This window comes from Drosophila melanogaster, chromosome 3L (genome assembly GCF_000001215.4).
Source record: "Drosophila melanogaster chromosome 3L".
In the NCBI taxonomy this organism is placed as follows: domain Eukaryota; kingdom Metazoa; phylum Arthropoda; class Insecta; order Diptera; family Drosophilidae; genus Drosophila; species Drosophila melanogaster.
The window spans coordinates 25,389,521-25,408,044 of NT_037436.4; the positions used below are offsets into that span (position 1 = coordinate 25,389,521).

The window sequence follows — 18,524 nt, forward strand, 5'->3', positions numbered from 1 at the left end:
CGACACCAACCACCCTGATGGTAAAGCACATGGATGCACTAGATTCCTGATAAGAAACCGCATAAAACATACTTTCCGCAACGACTTTGCGACAAACTACTTACAGGCAACATCTTTAAATATACAGCTGGGTAACGGACAAATAACACTTGCTGCTGTATACTGCCGACCTCACTTTACGATATCCGAAAACCAATTTTTGGATTTTTTCAACACACTAGGGGATCGCTTCATAGCTGCTGGTGACTACAATGCTAAGCATACGCACTGGGAATCGCGTCTTGTAACCCCTAAGGGAAAACAAGTGTACAATACAATTATTAAAGTAAGCAACAAGCTTAGTTGCGCCTCTCCGGACACACCTACATATTGGCCAATTGACCCCGGAAAGATACCAGACTTGATTGACTTTGTTGTTACAAGAAACATTTCACATAATCATATAAACGCCGAATCCCTCCCAGACCTATCTTCTGATCACTTGCCGGTGCTCATCCTGTCGATTGACATCCAATACAACTAACTGGCTAAGATATTGAACTGAACCCAAGAATCATCAATAAGGCTGAAATAGAAAGCACCACTAAACTTTTGGAGTCTGTCCTTATTGCAGCACCCCATGCCTCAACCCCAAATAAACAAACTGTACAGTATATGCAACGTAAGACAAATGTTCAAATTGAGCAGCTTGTCTTGGAAAAGCTCCGCCTACGACGAGAATGCCAATCTTTTAGATCGCCATTTGCAAAATAAAGGCTCAAAAACGCAACTCGTAGATTAAGAAAGGAGCTAATCAACAAGCAGGAATGAGCCCACCCATCTCTAAGCACCCGGTAGAATCTGTTGTGCCAATGAGAAATTCTGCAGGTGAATGGGTCCGCAGCGATAAACATAGAGCTTCTACTTTCGCGGAGCACCCAGCAACAAATAATTTCGTATTACAAGAGCAAACAGATGTAAGCCAAACGACTCAGGATCCAATAGAATTTCGACCAACTGAAAGTGCTAAAATCATTAAGGAATTAAAACCCAATAAGAGCCCCGACAGCGATCTAATAAACCCTAAGATGTGCCAGCCATTTCAGGAGAAACATGGAACAATCGAACAAGTCAATCGAATCACAACGGAAATTCGAACTGCATTCGAAAAGTGAGAGTGCTGCACTGCCATTTTTCTCGACGTGGCCCAAGCTTTGACGGAGTCTGGTAAGATGGCCTAATGCATAAAATTATATAACTACTCCCTGAATGTACCCATAAGCTTTTAATGTCGTACCTGCATAATAGAGTGTTCTCAGTTAGATGCGGCACTGTTACGTCTGAGGACCACATCATAGAAGCTGGGGTTCCTCAAGGCGCGTACTTGGCCCAACACTATATCTACTGTATAGAGCCGATATACCAACATCGAGGCAGCTAACAATATCTACATTTGCCGATGATACTGCAATCCTAAGCCGCTCTAAATGTCCACGTCAAGCTACTGCACAACTTGCTCTCTACCTGGAACATATTGAGAAATGGCTTTCTGGCTGGCGAATAAAAGTCAATGAACAGACAGGATTGCGAGTCTTGCGAGAGACACGGCTATCTAGCCGCCTGACTTCGTCGTAATGATATGCCAACCCAACGATAATTATTAGGGCCACAACGCAAAAAAACCCTACTTTCAAGGTGACAATGGACTTAGCTCCGGTATTAAAAGTAAAATCAGAGAAGTAAATTTTTGACTCTTGTGTTCCGATCCGTCAATCTCTAAACCTCCTTGGTTTAATAAAAAATTGGCACACCTAAGAAATGTAAAGTCCAGACTTTGTACAAAATTTAAAAATACCGGTTCTCAGTCTATCCTCTCTAAATATTTAAGCGCTCGGTTAAGCTTCACCGTGCTTAATGTTCAGTGCTACAGGAATTATTTAAACCGTTGTAACATCCAGTTCGCACAGGATCCGAAACAGTTTTATAATTTCGTTAACACTAAGCGAAAAACAAGTTCTTACCATTCTTCGCTATTTTTTGAAAACACTGTGGTATCATCGGATCGGATAGTCGATCTATTCGCTAAGTTTTTTCGAACAACTTATTTTATTTCACCTCATTCCGTACAGCCATACCCTTATGCGGTATCTAAGTCGAATCTTATATTATGCCCCACTATAAACGAAAGAAAGAAAATTTTTTTTAATCTTCTTGTATAAGAACTAACAATAAGTTTAAAAATCTTAACTATAACAAGTATTTTTTGAACAGTTGTATTATTTTTCCAACTGTTCTATGATTAAACGGCCCTAATAATTTATTCGCTGGGTTGGTAGGTCCTTTCGCCGGAGACGGGAACGGCTGCTGAGCTGGATTAGACCTCGCGCTAGGTGGTTGGGGTGCGTGTAAAGCTTGCTATGGTATTTTTCCTTAAGTTCCGTGATTGCGTTGGTAACTGATGGGATATTTAAGTCTCTTTGGATGTTTTCACTCCGAACGTACCACGGTGCCCCAGTGATGGTTCTCAGAATTTTTGATTGTGCTCGCTGTATGATGTCAATATTGCTGTTGCTGGCATTGCCCCATAACTGTGAGCCATAGGTCCAGATAGGTTTCAATATAGAATTGTAGAGCAAGACCTTGTGATCTAGGCTGAGCGGAGAACCAGAGTTGATGAGCCAGTGTAAGTTGTTGGCTTTGAGTTTAAGTTGGGTTTTTTTGGCTTCAATGTGCCTGCGCCATGTGAGTCTTCTGTCAAAGTGTACTCCTAGGTACGCTACATCATCTGCTTTCGGTGGTATGTTGTTCAACAAGAGCGGAGGACAGTCTTGTCTGTTTAGCGTAAACGTCACGTGCTTGCATTTTTGCTCGTTTACTTTTATTCGCCAGTCAGAGAGCCACTTCTCAATGTCGATGACGTACAGTGCCAACTGTGCTGTAGCTTGGATAGGGGACCTTGAACGGCTAAGGATAGCTGTATCGTCGGCAAATGTGGATACCGTTAAGCGACTATTTGTAGGGATGTCGGCTGTATAGATGAGGTATAAGGTTGGCCCAAGAACGCTGCCTTGGGGGACTCCAGCCTCAATTGTATGATCAGTGGAAGTGGCAGTGTTGCACCGCACTGCAAACTTTCTGTCATAGAGGTAAGACTTTAGAAGTTTGTGTGTGCTTTCGGGTAGGGATGTTTTAATTTTAAACATTAGGCCGTCGAGCCAGACTCTGTCGAATGCTTGGGATACGTCTAAAAATACTGCTGTACAGTATTCGCGATATTCAAATGCAGTTCTTATTTCCGTTGTAATACGATTCACCTGTTCAATGGTTCCATGGCTTTCGCGAAATCCAAATTGGTGGGCTGGGATTATATTGTGGTATATCAGATGTTGATTAAGTCGGATCAGCAGGCATTTTTCGAATAGTTTCGAAATGCATGAGAGTAGACTTATTGGTCTGTAAGATGAAGCGACTGTGTGGTTCTTACCAGGCTTTGGAATCATTATGATAATCGACCTCTTCCATCGTTGTGGAAAGTAACCAAGTTTGGTGATGGCATTAAAGAGCTTGGTTATGTAGCGAACTGCAGAATGTGGCAGCTGGATGATCATTTCCGGTGTTATAAGGTCGCAGCCGGGGGATTTTTTCGGGCTGAGATTGTCTTTGATTATTTTAGTTACTTCTTTAGGACGAAACACAATTGGGGTGTGTTGCTGGTGGCGGTTTACGGGATAGGACGGTAGCGCGAATGTGCTAGTAGCCTGGTTTGGCGTGAACACATTTTGTAGGTGAGCGGCAAATGTGGTGGCTCTGTCTTCATCACTACGGGCCCAGCCACCTGAGGAATTCCTTATCGGCAAAACGGTTTCAGTCGGTGGGCGAAGAGTTGAGTGGGCTCGCCACAGTGACTTTTGTTTTGTGCCTGTTGGTGTGAGTTGCTATATGTATCGGCGCTGATCGTCGTGCTCTTCTTGTTTCAGGGTGTTGGCCAGTTTCCGTGTGGCTATTTTAGCTTTTGTTTTGCAGTTGGGGATCTGGAAGATTGCCATTCTCTGCGTAAGCGACGTTTTACGTGGACGAGTTGCTCGATTTGTACGTTGGTCTTTTTTGAATTAATTGTATTAATTGTTATTTTGGGTGTTGCAGTAAGAGCTGCTGCAGTAAGGATGGATTGCAATGCACACGTGCAGCTCTCTATATCAGATTCAGTATTGAGTTTTGGGCTTAGCTCAATATGTGAACTTATATATTTTTTATACCTGAGCCAGTTTGTTTTGTGAGAAGTCAATCTGAATGGTGGTTTCACGTTTTCTGCGTACCGGCGGAGGTGAATTAGTACAGGCGAGTGATCAGGTGACAGATCCGACAGACATTCAGCTTTAACCAAACTGCGGGAAATATTTTTCGTAACTGCGAAGTCGATCAGGTCAGGCAGCTTATTGAGGTCTGATGGCCAGTATGTAGGACTCCCGGGGGAAACGTGGTCAAGTTTATTAGTGGCTTTAGTCTTATAAAGCTGTTTTCCTTTTGGGTTCACAAGTCGCGATCCCCAGTGAGTATGTTTAGCGTTGTAGTCGCCTGCTGCAATGAAGTGTGGCCCTAGCGCTTGGAAGAAATCTAGGAATTGAGCTTCTAATACTGTGAAACGGGAGGGGCAGTATACGGCCGCTAGTGTAAGGAGAGTGTTGTCATCCAGCTGAATGTTGATAGATGTGGCCTGAAGATGATTTTCCGCAAATTCTTTGTAAAAGTGGTGCTTCATACGGTTCCTTATGAGTATGGCGGTGCCACCGTGTGCTTTTCCGTCGGGATGATTTGTACCGTAGAAATGGTAGTCTCTTATTTGAAAATTGTATTTGCTTGTGAAATGAGTTTCCGAAAGAAGCATTACGTCGATATGCTTCTCATGTAGGAATTGAGCTAGCTCAAGTTTGCGCTGTGAAACGCCATTGGCGTTCCACGTAGCTATGCGTAAGGTAGCCATTATTTATTTGATTGTTGGGCTACAAGCACTTGTATCAAAAGGTTTTGATTACGCATCATGTCTTGAATGGTGGTCTTCATAAATGTCATAAATTCCATCATGCTCTGTTGTAAGGCTTGCATCATAGCTTCAGTTTTTGTTTCCTGCTGCGCAGCTGGGTGATAGTTTTGTTGTGTGTCTAATTTTGTGTGCACTTCATGTGGAGTTCGGGAGTTTTGGGTTGGAGGCGTCATACCTGATTTTAAAACGTTAGCAAATGTTGTCTTGTTAGTGTTGGATGTAGGCCAGGGAGCGAAACTTGCTGCTTTCGAGAAAATTACTTAAGGATTTGTCTCTGATGGTATCAGCGTAGCTGTTCCTTGGTGTGCCCGCGCCGTGTTCATTCTTTTGTGAAGACGGATTTTCAGCTCTTTGTAGATCGGACAGCCTCTGTAGTTTGCTGTGAGATTGCCCCCACAGTTATTGCATTTTTTCTCGCATGCATTTTCTTTGTTAGTTTGACACTGTTTGGAGTCGTGGAGATCTCCACAGACTACGCACACCGGGCGAAGTGTACAATATGACCTCGTGTGGCCATACTCTTGGCAGTTTGTACATTGTACGAGCGTTACGTTTGTGCGGCTCTTCTACCGTGATCCTACGGTGCAGAAGGAGCTGGAGTTTGTAAATTGGGTGAACCTCGTTTTTTCTAGGAGGCTTGTTTTCTGGTTCAAGCTCAATCTTGAAGAGTGGTTGGGGCTGCCTGTTTCTGTTTTTGATATTGAACACGTAAAATCCCTTTTCCTTTAGCACCTCAGTTATCGCTTCGGGCGTAACATCAGACTCAATGCCCTTCAGGACTACTTGCAGGCCCTTGCTGCTTTTAGGCTGGTAGGTGTAGAAGCCTATTTTTTGTGCGGTAGAATAGTTTGTGACTTTTCTGTAGTCGTCCTCCGTTTTCGTCTGAAGTTTGATTTCATTGATAGTACCTCTTACGAGGGGAATTATATGAAAGCTATATTTTCCAAGAGCAGGAGCGCGCTCTTTCTTGATTTGTTGGTAGAAGAAGGTTTCTTGGGCTATGGGTTATTGACCGCTCGATGTCTGCGTTTGGGGTTGTTGGTGAGATGTAGGAGAAGTACGCGTTGTTGCGTTGAATTGAGAGCCGGCGTTCGTCATGCTCGCGCTGACGCTGAGCGCGAGTGTCGTTCTGACTCATAGTTTTATTATTTAAGATAACAAATCACTATATATTTAAGCGATCTTGCATCGCATAGAGCGTCTCTTTCGCTTTCGGATTTTTTATTTAGTTTATTTTATTTGGCGTTCACTTCACTCAAAACAACCTATTTTGTGCTGAGCTCGATAAAAACGTCTTCACACGTCGGCGATCGAAATGCAATTCAAGAAAGAAATGAAGCTGGCTTTGTTCCGTAGGTAACAGTATCAAGTTTAAATACTTGTACTTTTCCCTGGGGTGTGCCACGCCACAAAATGCAAAATACCCATCGGTACATCTTGCAGATGACACTAGTTAAAGCAACAGGGAACAGGTTCAAAACTGTAACAAAGTGGGGCCTGTTATGAGTATTTCGTTTAGAGAATATCCAGAAGAAGAAGAAGCAGAGCCATCAAAGACAACACGCAGATTAGTTGTGGTGCTGTCTTCCTTAAAACGCAGTGATGCGGCAAATAAAATTTGCTTAGTTTCTGGGAGTCAAATGGTACCAGAGGCATATGATTAAAAGATAAGTACTCGTGAATAAAGGCTGAATACTTCTCTTTGAGCTGGCGATGGCGTCCAAGTTTGTTTTTCAGATTCAAAAAACGGCGATAGACAATTTTTTGTGTCCTGAAGAATTGGGGATCGGCCAAGCGAAGATTAGCTGGTATTTTCCAGTCTTCAGAATTCACAGTTAGGTTGGGCTGGTTGTCCGTGATAGTAGGAGCTACCAAAGCTGCGATGTTGGCAACAAACTCTGAAGTTTGAGATTAATATTTACGATACATTCATCTGATCTAAGTCTATCCATCTGTTGGAATGAGCATCTGAAGCTAGCTGAGGTTGAGCAGGCTGAAAGCGAGATGGCGAAGGCCTTGAGCTAAAATGTAGCAGTTTGTTGTGCTTTTTTTTTGTATAATATATTATATATTTGTATGCTTATGCAGTTTCGTATGTTAGGGTAAAGCTAAAGCTAAAGCATGCTCTTTCATCTTAGAGACTACACTGAAATTAGGTTTACACTTAGGTACAGATTATCTATAGTATATAGTAATGCAAATCATAATCATAATATTCGTGTGTTTATCGTGGGTACTTAGCAACTAATTAAGGAAACCACAAGGTGTTTGACCGAAGGTGAGAAAGAGGTCAAAGTTCAGTTTCAGTGATGGGGGAGATGATTGCACATAAGAACTATAAAAAAAATCAATACCTTAAACTAACTATGCAAAAAATCGATACGGATTCTCGAATTATATGAAACAAATACTTCGGTTTAGGTAATGGAAAACAAAGTGTTAATAAAAGTAAAAAAAAAAAACAATACTGTAGTATCCTCGAGTGACAGAAAGATATGGTTCATTGATTGCCTAGACCATTTAATTATAATACAATTTCTCAAGTTATCTTTGCCATTACACAGGAACTGAATTTTCTTTCGCTTTGAATGCAAAAACTAAGCCCGAGAAATCAAATGCAAAACTGTACAACTAAAATTAGGGTTCGCAATAGAAAATACAATGTGCTGCTGGGCCATGCGGAAATTTAAAACAGATATTTGAGTACACAATAAGAATAAATGATATGTAAAAACTAAAACTTATAATAAACAGTTCGTGTTTCACATAAAGTTACAAGTTCATTTGAGATTTTCTTCTTCTTTCTTTTTCTTTTTTTAAAGGCTAAAAATTGTACACACTTCTTATAAACAGATCAGAGTGAGATGCGGACAGTGACAGAGAGGAGAAAAGGTTTGAACGGAAACAAGTTATAAAAAAAATAAACAAACATTACATTTTACACATTGATTTAGACTTAAGATCACGTTATAAGATCATCACGAGCGCAACAGAGATAGCAAATTGTCTAAATGGTGGACATAAGTATGTGTTCTGTATATATTAGCAATATATTTATATATATAATATAAATAAATATTAGGGTGGCTTGACGTGTTTGCGTTGCAAAATAGTTAAATAGTACAATCTGGAAGAGTCTTCTATGAATAATTCTAAATAATTTCGCTTTGGAAACTTTAGATACAATTTATCAATTTTTTATCTTAATAAAAAAAAAAAACGCCACAAAATTTTTCTTTCCTTTGGAGATTTACAAAAAAAAAAAAAAAAATTACATTCTTTTCTTTCAAATACCAGATATTTTAAAACCAGCTGATAAATCACTCACAACTAATTTTCCTAAGAATCGATGTTTTTAAAGCGCATTGCAAGAACCTGTTACATAATTACCATATGTTAGGTATATATATAAGTAGTAAGTTTATTTTTATTGTTTAATGACAATTGTTTATAGTGCACTTTATATTGTTTAATGACAATAGTTCTTGCTTATTATTATTTTATTGTTTGATGACAATTGTTTAGCTCTAGTTGTATAAGTATATAGCGCGATTGAAAAACTTGCGACTGCTCTCGTTCACCATTCTACTCGAAGTCCCTCCTTTTTGGTTTTTTCGTTAATAAGCGTTGCCACTGCGCGTTACTCTCTTGCTCTGTCTTTCATCGTTCATTTTAGTCCCCTGATCTGGTTCATTTCCCACAATCGGCCCTCCTGATACATCATTCGACCCAAATGAATTTTTCACGGCTTCATATATTCTGCGACTGTCGATGTCATAAAAGGTCCATCGCCGACTCCTTAACAACTTTATAAGGTCCTAGAAATTTTCCTTTCACCTTTAAACCAGGTCCGTACTGAGTACGCTTAATAGCTACTAAATCATCTATTTTATAAATTTTTTCCCTTTTGCGCTTTAAATCGAAAACCCTTTTATTTTCTGTCTGCAACTGTTTTATGTTTTCGGAAGCTCTTACGCGCACCAGCTCTCTCTCCTCATCTAAATCCTTCACTAAGGATTCCTTTATCACAAATTAAGCTCTAGATCATTCGGAAGACGCATTTCAGTGCCAGTCAAGATTTTAAAAGGCGACACTAAAGTGCTTCTAGGCGGTGTGCTATTAATTATTTGCTGCACTTTACTGACATGCTTATACCAGTCTCCTGCACTTTCATGACTTAACTTCGACAACATCGACACTACTATCTTATGCATTCTCTCCACCTGACCATTTCCATTTTCCTGTTGTAATTACTAGATCTCTCTCCTCATCTAAATCCTTCACTAAGGATTCCTTTATCACAAATTAAGCTCTAGATCATTCGGAAGACGCATTTCAGTGCCAGTCAAGATTTTAAAAGGCGACACTAAAGTGCTTCTAGGCGGTGTGCTATTAATTATTTGCTGCACTTTACTGACATGCTTATACCAGTCTCCTGCACTTTCATGACTTAACTTCGACAACATCGACACTACTATCTTATGCATTCTCTCCACCTGACCATTTCCATTTTCCTGTTGTAATTACTAGATGCTGAATTTTTTGCTCCTCACAATACAACTTAAATGTCTGTGCAGTGAACGCAGTTCCCCTATCAGAGATAATCCGTAAAGGATTTCCAAAATTAGTAGCCTGACGCTCTAGACAACTTACAACTTCCTCTGCTCCTGTGCTACGGGTGGGATACAACCATACAAATTTAGAAAAACCGTCTACTATAACTAAAATGTGGTTGTAGCGCTTGCTCGTCATCTCCATTGGCCCAACATGGTCAATGTGATACGTCATCAACGGTCTATCTCCCTTTTCAATCGGGGTCAAGAAACCTTCTTTCTTCCCAGCTTTCGAATTAAATACAATACACTCCACACAACTGTCCACAACACGAACAACCTTTTTTTAAGTTTTGGTATGAAGTAAGATTTCTCAACTAAATCTTGCGTTTTCTTCGCAGAAAAATGTCCTTGCTTATGAGCAATCATGATTATTTCATTTTCCATCTGCGACGGTACAACAATAAGTTCGCGATTACGATCTTTAAAAAGTATTTGGTTTTCTATATAAAAATCTTCATACCCCTTATTTTCTACAAGGCTTCTCACTACTTTCGTCCATTCATCGAGTAATTGTGCTTTTTTCAAGCGATGTAACATGAAAACATGATACTCTACTCAACGCATCAACATGTCTCATTCTCGTCAATGAGCAATGTTCTATTTAATAATCAAAGTCTTGAAGGTATCAAAGTCTTGAAGGTCCTTCTTCTTCATCGTCATAGTGAACGCGTTGCGGTCTGTCACAATCTTAAATTTCAAACCTAACACATACACACTCCACTTCATTAATGCACCGATAACTGCAAGAACCTCAAGCTCATAAGAATGATACTTATCTTCGCATTGGTTAGTCTAACGACTCATATATTGAACCGGATGAAACAAACAATCTTCTGGGTCTTTTTGTAAAAATACGCCACAGAAACCATATTTTGAAGCGTCTGTATGGATTTCCGTTTCTTATTTAGGATTGTACAAGTTCAATGCGGGACTACAAGTTAATGCTACTTTCAACTGTTCAAACGCTACCTTCTGCAGCACATCAAATTTAAACTTAGTATTTTGCCTTAACAGGTCCGACAAAGGCTTAGAAGTCACTGCAAAGTCTTTGACAAATCTACGAAAATACGACGTCAATCCTAAGAATCTTTGAACCCATTTTTTATCATTTGGCAACGGAAAATTAACGATAGCACTTGTCTTCTCTCCAAAAAGTTAACTTTCTTTTGCAACACCTGACATTTCGACCAATTTATTTTTAATCCATTTTCACTGGCAATACTTAACACCTTCTCCAGTTTTACCAATCCTTCACACACATTTTTACTGGTCACAATCACATAGTCCATGTATACTACTACATCTCCACTGTTGATTAGTTCCCTTAAGACTGCCATTATGAATCGAGTAAAAACTGCAGGTGAGTTTGTAATACCAAAGTGCACATACAGAAATTCGTACTGTCCCTTTTGTGTTACAAACGAGGTATATTTCTGGAATTATAACTCAACGGGCACATGAAGGAAACCGTTAGTTAAATCTAAAGTCGTATACACCAAAGCACTCTGAAGCTTTTCGATAACAACGTCAACCTGCGGCATTGGAAAGTGATCACGAATTATCTTTTCATTTAATTTCCGATAGTCACAACACAATCGTTTTTTCCCATTCTTTTTCGAAACATGCACCACTGGTGATGCGTATTCCGACACACTCGGCTTTATAATCTTGTCACGCCACCATTCCTGAACTTGATCATCCACAATCTTTTGTTCACAGTCTGCCAAACGTCTTGGTTGTTGGAATACTGGTAAATCATCGGTTAATAGTATTTTCATCTTCACTGGTGTCGAACAATTTCGAAATGGCTTATAATCTCCAATTAGACTTAAAGCTTTTTCTTTTTGCACACTACTCAAATGCGATAAATCAACCTCATCAAATATATCAGCCTGCTCCACACCCAACATGCACATACTTTTGAATTCAACAAACAACTCAGCACATGATCCTTTGCCCAATGTCTGGATTCTCTGGCTCTCAACCTTTTTTTGGTTTACAACTCGACTTATGAACTCTGTGCCACCTTTGGTTACTTTCATATCCACGCTGTTTAAGATTGTTCTTCCTAAAATCGAATCAAAACTCATATCCTCATCAGGAACTACGTGAAATTCAACTAGACATCCATCTACCTCAACCGAAATTACAAAGCTACCGAATGTAAGCACCTGGCTATAACCTTTGCCAGTCAAACACTTCGCTAAGCCTGTCAACTTATTTTTGCCCAACTCAGTATAAACACTTCTGCGTATAAGACAAGGGTTAGCACCTGTATCAACTAATCCTTGAAACATCATTGACTTATACTGCACAGTTTTCAACTCTAACCCTGAAGGAGTGAAAATGCTTAATGGCTTTAACTCTTCCTTCCTATCGTGTACGACATTTGTATTTTGATCCTGCTTAATTTTTCCATCTATATTACACTCTGATGCGCGATGTCCTGGTTGGTTACACTTAAAACAAACGAAATCTTTCTTCCTACAATCTTTTAGAAAATGGGTATCATCACCGCACTTGAAACATTTACGTGTCTTGTTGTCACTGCTAATCTTCTTGGACTTAGAACTCTCTTTATCAACGAATGATCCAGGCCTGTTTGATGACTTGCTTGAACTACAAACTTTTTTGTAAACATCCAAACTAAGTTTTAGCTCTTTTAATGTTTTTGCTTGATACAGCACTACTTTGTTTGCAGGGGAATCCTGAATGCCACTAATGAAATAATCTGTAATACTCTCATCTTCAAGCATTGCTGGCTTAGCTATTTCCATCAGTGCGTACAAGAATTCATGTAAACTCTCATCTTTTTTCTTTTGCCGTCTATTTAATCTTCGATGCATTTCTGCTGATGACACTTTAACTTCGAACTCATCTAGCAATACAGTTTTCAATATTTCCCAACTTCGAATGTTTTGTTGACTTTTGACAAACGATCTAGCAGCACCTCGTAAAAGCTGATTCGCATAGACAAACATTTGTAATTGGTTCCACTGAACTGTACTCCCACATTCTTCTACCTCATTTATCCACTGATCAACATCAACACTACCTATAGTACCTGAGAATTCAGAAATACTACCTTCGACGTCTTTTAGAATAAACCATGACCTATTATTTTCATTTGTCATCATTGGTGCAGTTGCTACTGACTCATCGTCCGAAATGTTTTGTTTTTCATTGTTTAATCTGTAGTGAGCAAGGAGCCGCTGTTGCAGCATGCTTTTATTACCACTTGTCTGCAAATTTAACTCAGACAGCTTATTTCGTAGGTCATCAACGCGCAGCTCAAGAATTTCAATCCGATCCATTCTAAATAATATAAAATTTATCAGTACAAAATTCTCAATACGAAATATTTGTATATTCTTTGCGTCAAGCTGCAAAACTAATTAACATACCCTCTCTTTAAAGTTTTAAATACTATTTAGCCAACTCTGTTAAATCTATATTAACAGCAAACGATACACAACTTGCAGCGTCGTTTTCGCCTCTTCCTTTTAATTCCTACTGCCTCGCCTCTTTCTCTGTTGCTTCGCCTCTCTCGTCTCTGTTGCCGCTCGATCGCCTTCCTATATGTGGCGGCGTATTTCGTTGCGCAGTTATTCTTCTTCTGCTTCTTCTGCTTCTTCTGCCACTGAAGCGACTGTCGTTTTCTGATTGCTTCACCGTTCTTCTTCTTCTGCTATACCGTAACCGTCGTTTTGCCGTTCTTCTTCAATTGTCTGCTTGCAATTTCTACGGCGTTGCCTTCAACTTTTGGTCACCGCCGTTGTGCTTTTGAATAAGCACAGCGTCTCCAACACCTTTTGGCTGCTGCCGTTTTTCTTCGAGCACTAGATACGGAATCTCCAACACCTTTCGGACTCCGTCTTCTGAAGTCTTCTAATGAACACTGCGTCACAAACACCTTTTGCTCGCCGTCGTCGATTGACTTCTAATTGCTTCAGCTTCACCGTGACTTCCTTCTTCCTTTTTTTTTTCTTGCGTCGTTGTCGTTTTTCCTTTAATTGATGCGACGTCACGTTCCGTCTCGCTCGCACTTATTAAATTCGCACTTATGCATACACAACTTGGGCCTTCTCGGACGAGCCCCCAAAATTGTAGTAAGTTTATTTTATAGGGTTACTATTGTTCAATGACAATAGTTCTTGCTTATTATTATTTTATTGTTTGATGACAATTGTTTAGCTCTAGTTGTATAAGTATATAGCGCGATTGAAAAACTTGCGACTGCTCTCGTTTACCATTCTACTCGTTTGGTTTTTTCGTTAATAAGCGTTGCCACTGCGCGTTACTCTCTTGCTCTGTCTCGTTCATCGTTCATTATAGTCCCCTGATCTGGTTCATTTCCCAAATATATATGTATATATATAAATATACGAGGTACAGCAATGAATCGGATTAACCGAATGCTCAGCTCTACATGGCTGCATCTGATCCTGTTCCAGTTCCGCCTGCACAATTCGCTCCTCTTCCTCCTCCTGCTCCTGCTGCTGTTAATGCTCCACTTCCTCCTTCTCCTCATCCTGATGACGCGGATGCCTCCTCCGTTTCCAATGACAATGACCACGACGATGATGATCCACCACAACGGCAGCGGCTTCTGCCTGCACTCAATTGTAAATGAAATTGGCCGCATCGCACAGTGCATCGCTGTGGTCATCAAATTTGCCGTTCATGGCATAGGAACTATACCCATTCCTTCTTGATGAAGTCCCCATCGGTGGTCGACGACGACGTTGTGTTGTGCAGTCCACCGAGCGAACTATGATCCATCCGGAAGTCATCGTCATCATCCGGATATAGCTAACCGGTATGGAATGCGGTTCAAACAAATTACCATACGACGGCAACGAGTGATTCAGATCAACGTGATGATCAACTAGATCACTATCAAAGTTGGAGATACTGAATTTCGAGCTTGGCGGCGATTGCGGCGAATGCAGGGCAGCCGAATCCTGAAACATGACCTCCGCCTTGATGAACATATCGTTGGAGTTGTCGCCAGAGCCCGAGGAATACAGATTTGGTTCCACTTTGATAATGGCCGCTGTGGCCGGGGACGGTGGCGATTTTTCATCGTCATCATCGTCATCGAAATGATGATTGTGATGATGACTGTAATGATGGTGATGCTGTTGCGTTTGCTGCGTATGCGTCAGCTGCTGCTGCTGATCCTCGTCGTCATCTTCATCGTCATCCATGTCCACTAAATAGGGATGTCGGTGGTGATTTCGGTGGTTGTTGCGCTGCGTTACCCGCTGCTGCTGCTGCTGTGGTTGGGCTGGTTGCTGCTGCTGCTGCTGTGGTTGGGCTGGTTGCTGCTGCTGTTGGTGATTCCTTGTGCTGCGTATGATAGTGGAGCTATCGATAGTGGCCCACCGGTGGATGCGGAGCAAGAGGTTGAGGATGATGATGGCGATTGAGCTGGCGAAATAACACCTTTTTGTTGCACCACACTGGTCAGCGCTGAGCCGCCGCTAACGTTGCTGCTTCCGGTCAAATGATGAATGATCGGCGTCTTTCGTATCAACTGCGAGCCATTGCTGAGATTGCCGTCGGAGTTGGTGGTGACAATGTTGGTACTACTCTTGCTGCTGCTATTGGTAGAGGAGGTGCTGCCGCTGCCGTTGCTGGTGCCTGCACCGCTCTGGATGACCTGTGCATGCAGCACGGGCGTTGGATCGGAGGTATGTTGCTGCTTCTGCTTCTGCTGCTGGGATCCCTGCTGCATGTAGTTCTTGATGACGATCGTTCGTGTTGGTGCCGAAACGAGATATTGCTGCTGCGACTGCTGTTGCTGCTGCTGTTGCTGATGCACATGCTGCTGGCGCGACGACACTTGGTGCTGCGAGGATGAGGTGGGGGAGTGCTGGTTCAGGTGTAGCGAGGCATTCGAGGACTCCGATGAGTCCTCGCCGTTCACAATATGCGAGGAGGAGTTCATACCGCCGCCGCTGCCATCCTCCTCGTCCCCGCTCAGTCCCGACTGATCGTCTAGTTCCATTTGGTGGTGTTGCGACTGCTGCAACTGCTGATTGCTACTGGTGCCTGGCCTCTCAATCTCGTGCGGCGGCTCCAGTTTGACAATTGTTGTAGTCGTTGTGGCTGCCTACACAGCTGCCGATACGCCGTTGCTGCTGGAATTGCTGCTGCTAGAATTGCTGCTGTTGTTCGAATTTCTGCTATTGCTGGCCTTCGATGAGGCTGCTCCGGCAGCGCAGGCAGTGCTTCTCGTAGTTCTTAAGGGACTTCAACACCATGTTGCAGATGGCGCTCTTCATGTTATTGGCATGGCCGCTGCGATGGATATCGAAGAGTTCCTTGGAATCGAACTTCTCCACACACTCGACGCACTGTGACTGGTGGTCACAGTCGGCGATGCAGCTGGCTTGCTATTGTTGCTGTTTGTGGAGTTGGTGGTGCTGTTGTTGTTGGTGGAGGAAGAGCCGGATGCTGAATGTTTCACTGGATGGGTTTGCTGTTGCTGCTGCTGCTGTTGTAGCTACTGCCTCTGCTGTTCTTGTTGCGCCTGCTGCTGCTGCCTTTGTTGTTCTTGCTGCTGCTGCTGCTGCTGCTGCTGCCTTTGTGGCTGCGCCTGCTGTTCCTGCTGCTGCCTTTGCCGCTCCAAGGCCAAGGCCAATTGCTGCTCAGCCGCTGCCGCTGCCGGCGCCTGTTGCTGTTGTATCTGCAATATCAGCTGAGTGGCCGGCAACGCCTGTTGCACCACATTCAGCACCGTCATGGGACTCCGGCTGATTACAGCGGCCGCCGGCATTCTCACTTAGGTTGCTCCGACCGTTAGGCCGCCCACAGCATTGCTTATGTAGACAGGTCGTCGTTGCAGCCGTCGTTGCGGGGTGGGTGGTTGTGCTCACAATACTACCGGCGGGCAGTTGTACCAATTGCTCCTCCGCCGGCTGTTGTGGCGCCACCAGCGGCACTACTCGTCGCTGCTCCACCTGTCCTCGGCTGCCTGATCCTCCTCTTCGATATCCTGCAAATTCTCATCGTCCAGCTCGGGATCGTCCTCCTCCTCGTCCTCCTCCATGATATTGCTGGCGGCCAAAACGGACGACTTACGCGTGGCCTGGATTATGATGCGGCGTCCATTTAACAGATGATGTTGCTGCTGTTGCTGCTGAATGAGCAACTGTTGCTGGTTGTCTAAGTGACTGCTGTTGTTGCTATTGCTTACTTCCACAAATACGACAGCGATCGTCATTACAATGTCGCAGGTGATGTCCACCTTTAAGGCAGTTTTGGCATAAAGCCGACCTTTTTGCATCCTGCAAGCGATCTTGAGGCGACAGTTTTCTGAATTGTGGGCAATCAAAAATTATGTAGTCTACAACATTGCAAACAGGGCAGCAAGCGACATGGGTAGTGGCGACAAATGAATTTCTAGAGTTGTGGATGGATTTCCTTGATTTTACAACCTGTGGAATGATTCCAAGTGCAACATTGGTACGTTCGATGTTTTCAAATTTCTGGCATCTTTTTTTTTTTTAATTTTTTATTATTTATTGAATCTTCTCTTTGTGTTAAGAGACTAACAATAAGTGTTCAAATCTTAATCTAACTTAATTAACTTTCACTTAGTGATAGTTTTTTTTTTTTCATTAATGCCCTAATAAGTTTATTGCTGGGCTGGGAGGTCGTTGCGGTGCAGCCGGCTTTGACTGCATACTCGGATTAGTTTTCTTGCGAGGGGATTTGTATGGGTGGTCAGCTTTTCGTTATACTTCGTTTTTTTCTCAGCTATTACTTCGATTACTAATTTGATTTTTAGGTCTCTGTGTATGTTTTCGTTCCGAAGGTACCACGGCGCTCCAGTGATAATTCTCAGAATTCTTGACTGTGCTCGCTGAATAATGTCTATGTTACTTCTGGATGCGTTGCCCCACAGCTCGGAGCCATAAGTCCAGATAGGTTTTAAGGCGGAGTTGTATAGAAGAGCTTTGAACTCCAGACTAAGTGGAGAGCGAGCATTTATGAGCCAGTGGAGGTTCCTTGCTTTAAGTTTAAGATGTTTCGATTTGGCTTCTATATGTTTGCGCCAAGTGAGCCGCTTGTCCAGATGAACACCCAGATATGTTACCTCGTCGGCTTGTGGAATGCATATGTTATTCAAGACCAGTGGTGGGCATGTTTGTTTGTTTAAGGTAAAGGTAACCTGCTTGCATTTTTGAACATTTATTGAAATTCTCCAGTCGGCAAGCCATCGTTCTACAGATGTTAAGTGTCGGGATAGGAGTGCCGTGGCTTTTATTGGGCATTTGGAGCGACTGAGTATCGCGGTATCATCAGCGAACGTGGAGGTTGTTAGATTGTAGTCTATGGGGAAATCCGCCGTATACAGGGTGTATAAGATTGGACCCAGTACACTGCCTTGCGGCACTCCAGCTTCGATTGCGCAATCGCGTGAGGTGCTTGTATCGCATCTTATTGCAAACACTCTGTTATATAGGTATGACTTCAGTAGCTTATGTGTGTTTTGGGGCAACAGCTTGATTATTTTAAACAAAAGTCCATCGAGCCACACTCTGTCAAATGCCTGCGCGACGTCTAGAAAAATGGCTGTGCAGTATTCTCGATGTTCAAAAGCAGTACGAATTTCTGACGTGATTCGGTTGACCTGTTCGATGGTTCCATGTTTTTCTCTAAAGCCAAATTGATGTGTTGGAAGTGTGTTGTTTATTCTAAGATGAGGGCTAATCCGAAGGAGTAGCATTTTTTCAAACAGCTTTGAAAGACATGTTAGTAAGCTTATCGGTCTATATGATGATGGCTGCGTTTTATCTTTTCCTGGCTTTGGAATCATTACTATGGTCGACTTTTTCCATTTTTGAGGGAAGTATCCAAGCTTGGCGATTGCGTTG

General features: G+C 42.2%; 1 protein-coding gene and 1 pseudogene across 1 annotated transcript in view; both read right to left on the minus strand.

Moving 5' to 3' along the window:
- Positions 1-18,524, minus strand: part of lovit (loss of visual transmission) — a 434,041-nt gene that overhangs the window by 152,581 nt on the left and 262,936 nt on the right. The gene's annotated exons all lie outside the window — the stretch shown is intronic.
- CR40450 lies at positions 14,256-16,420 on the minus strand (annotated as a pseudogene).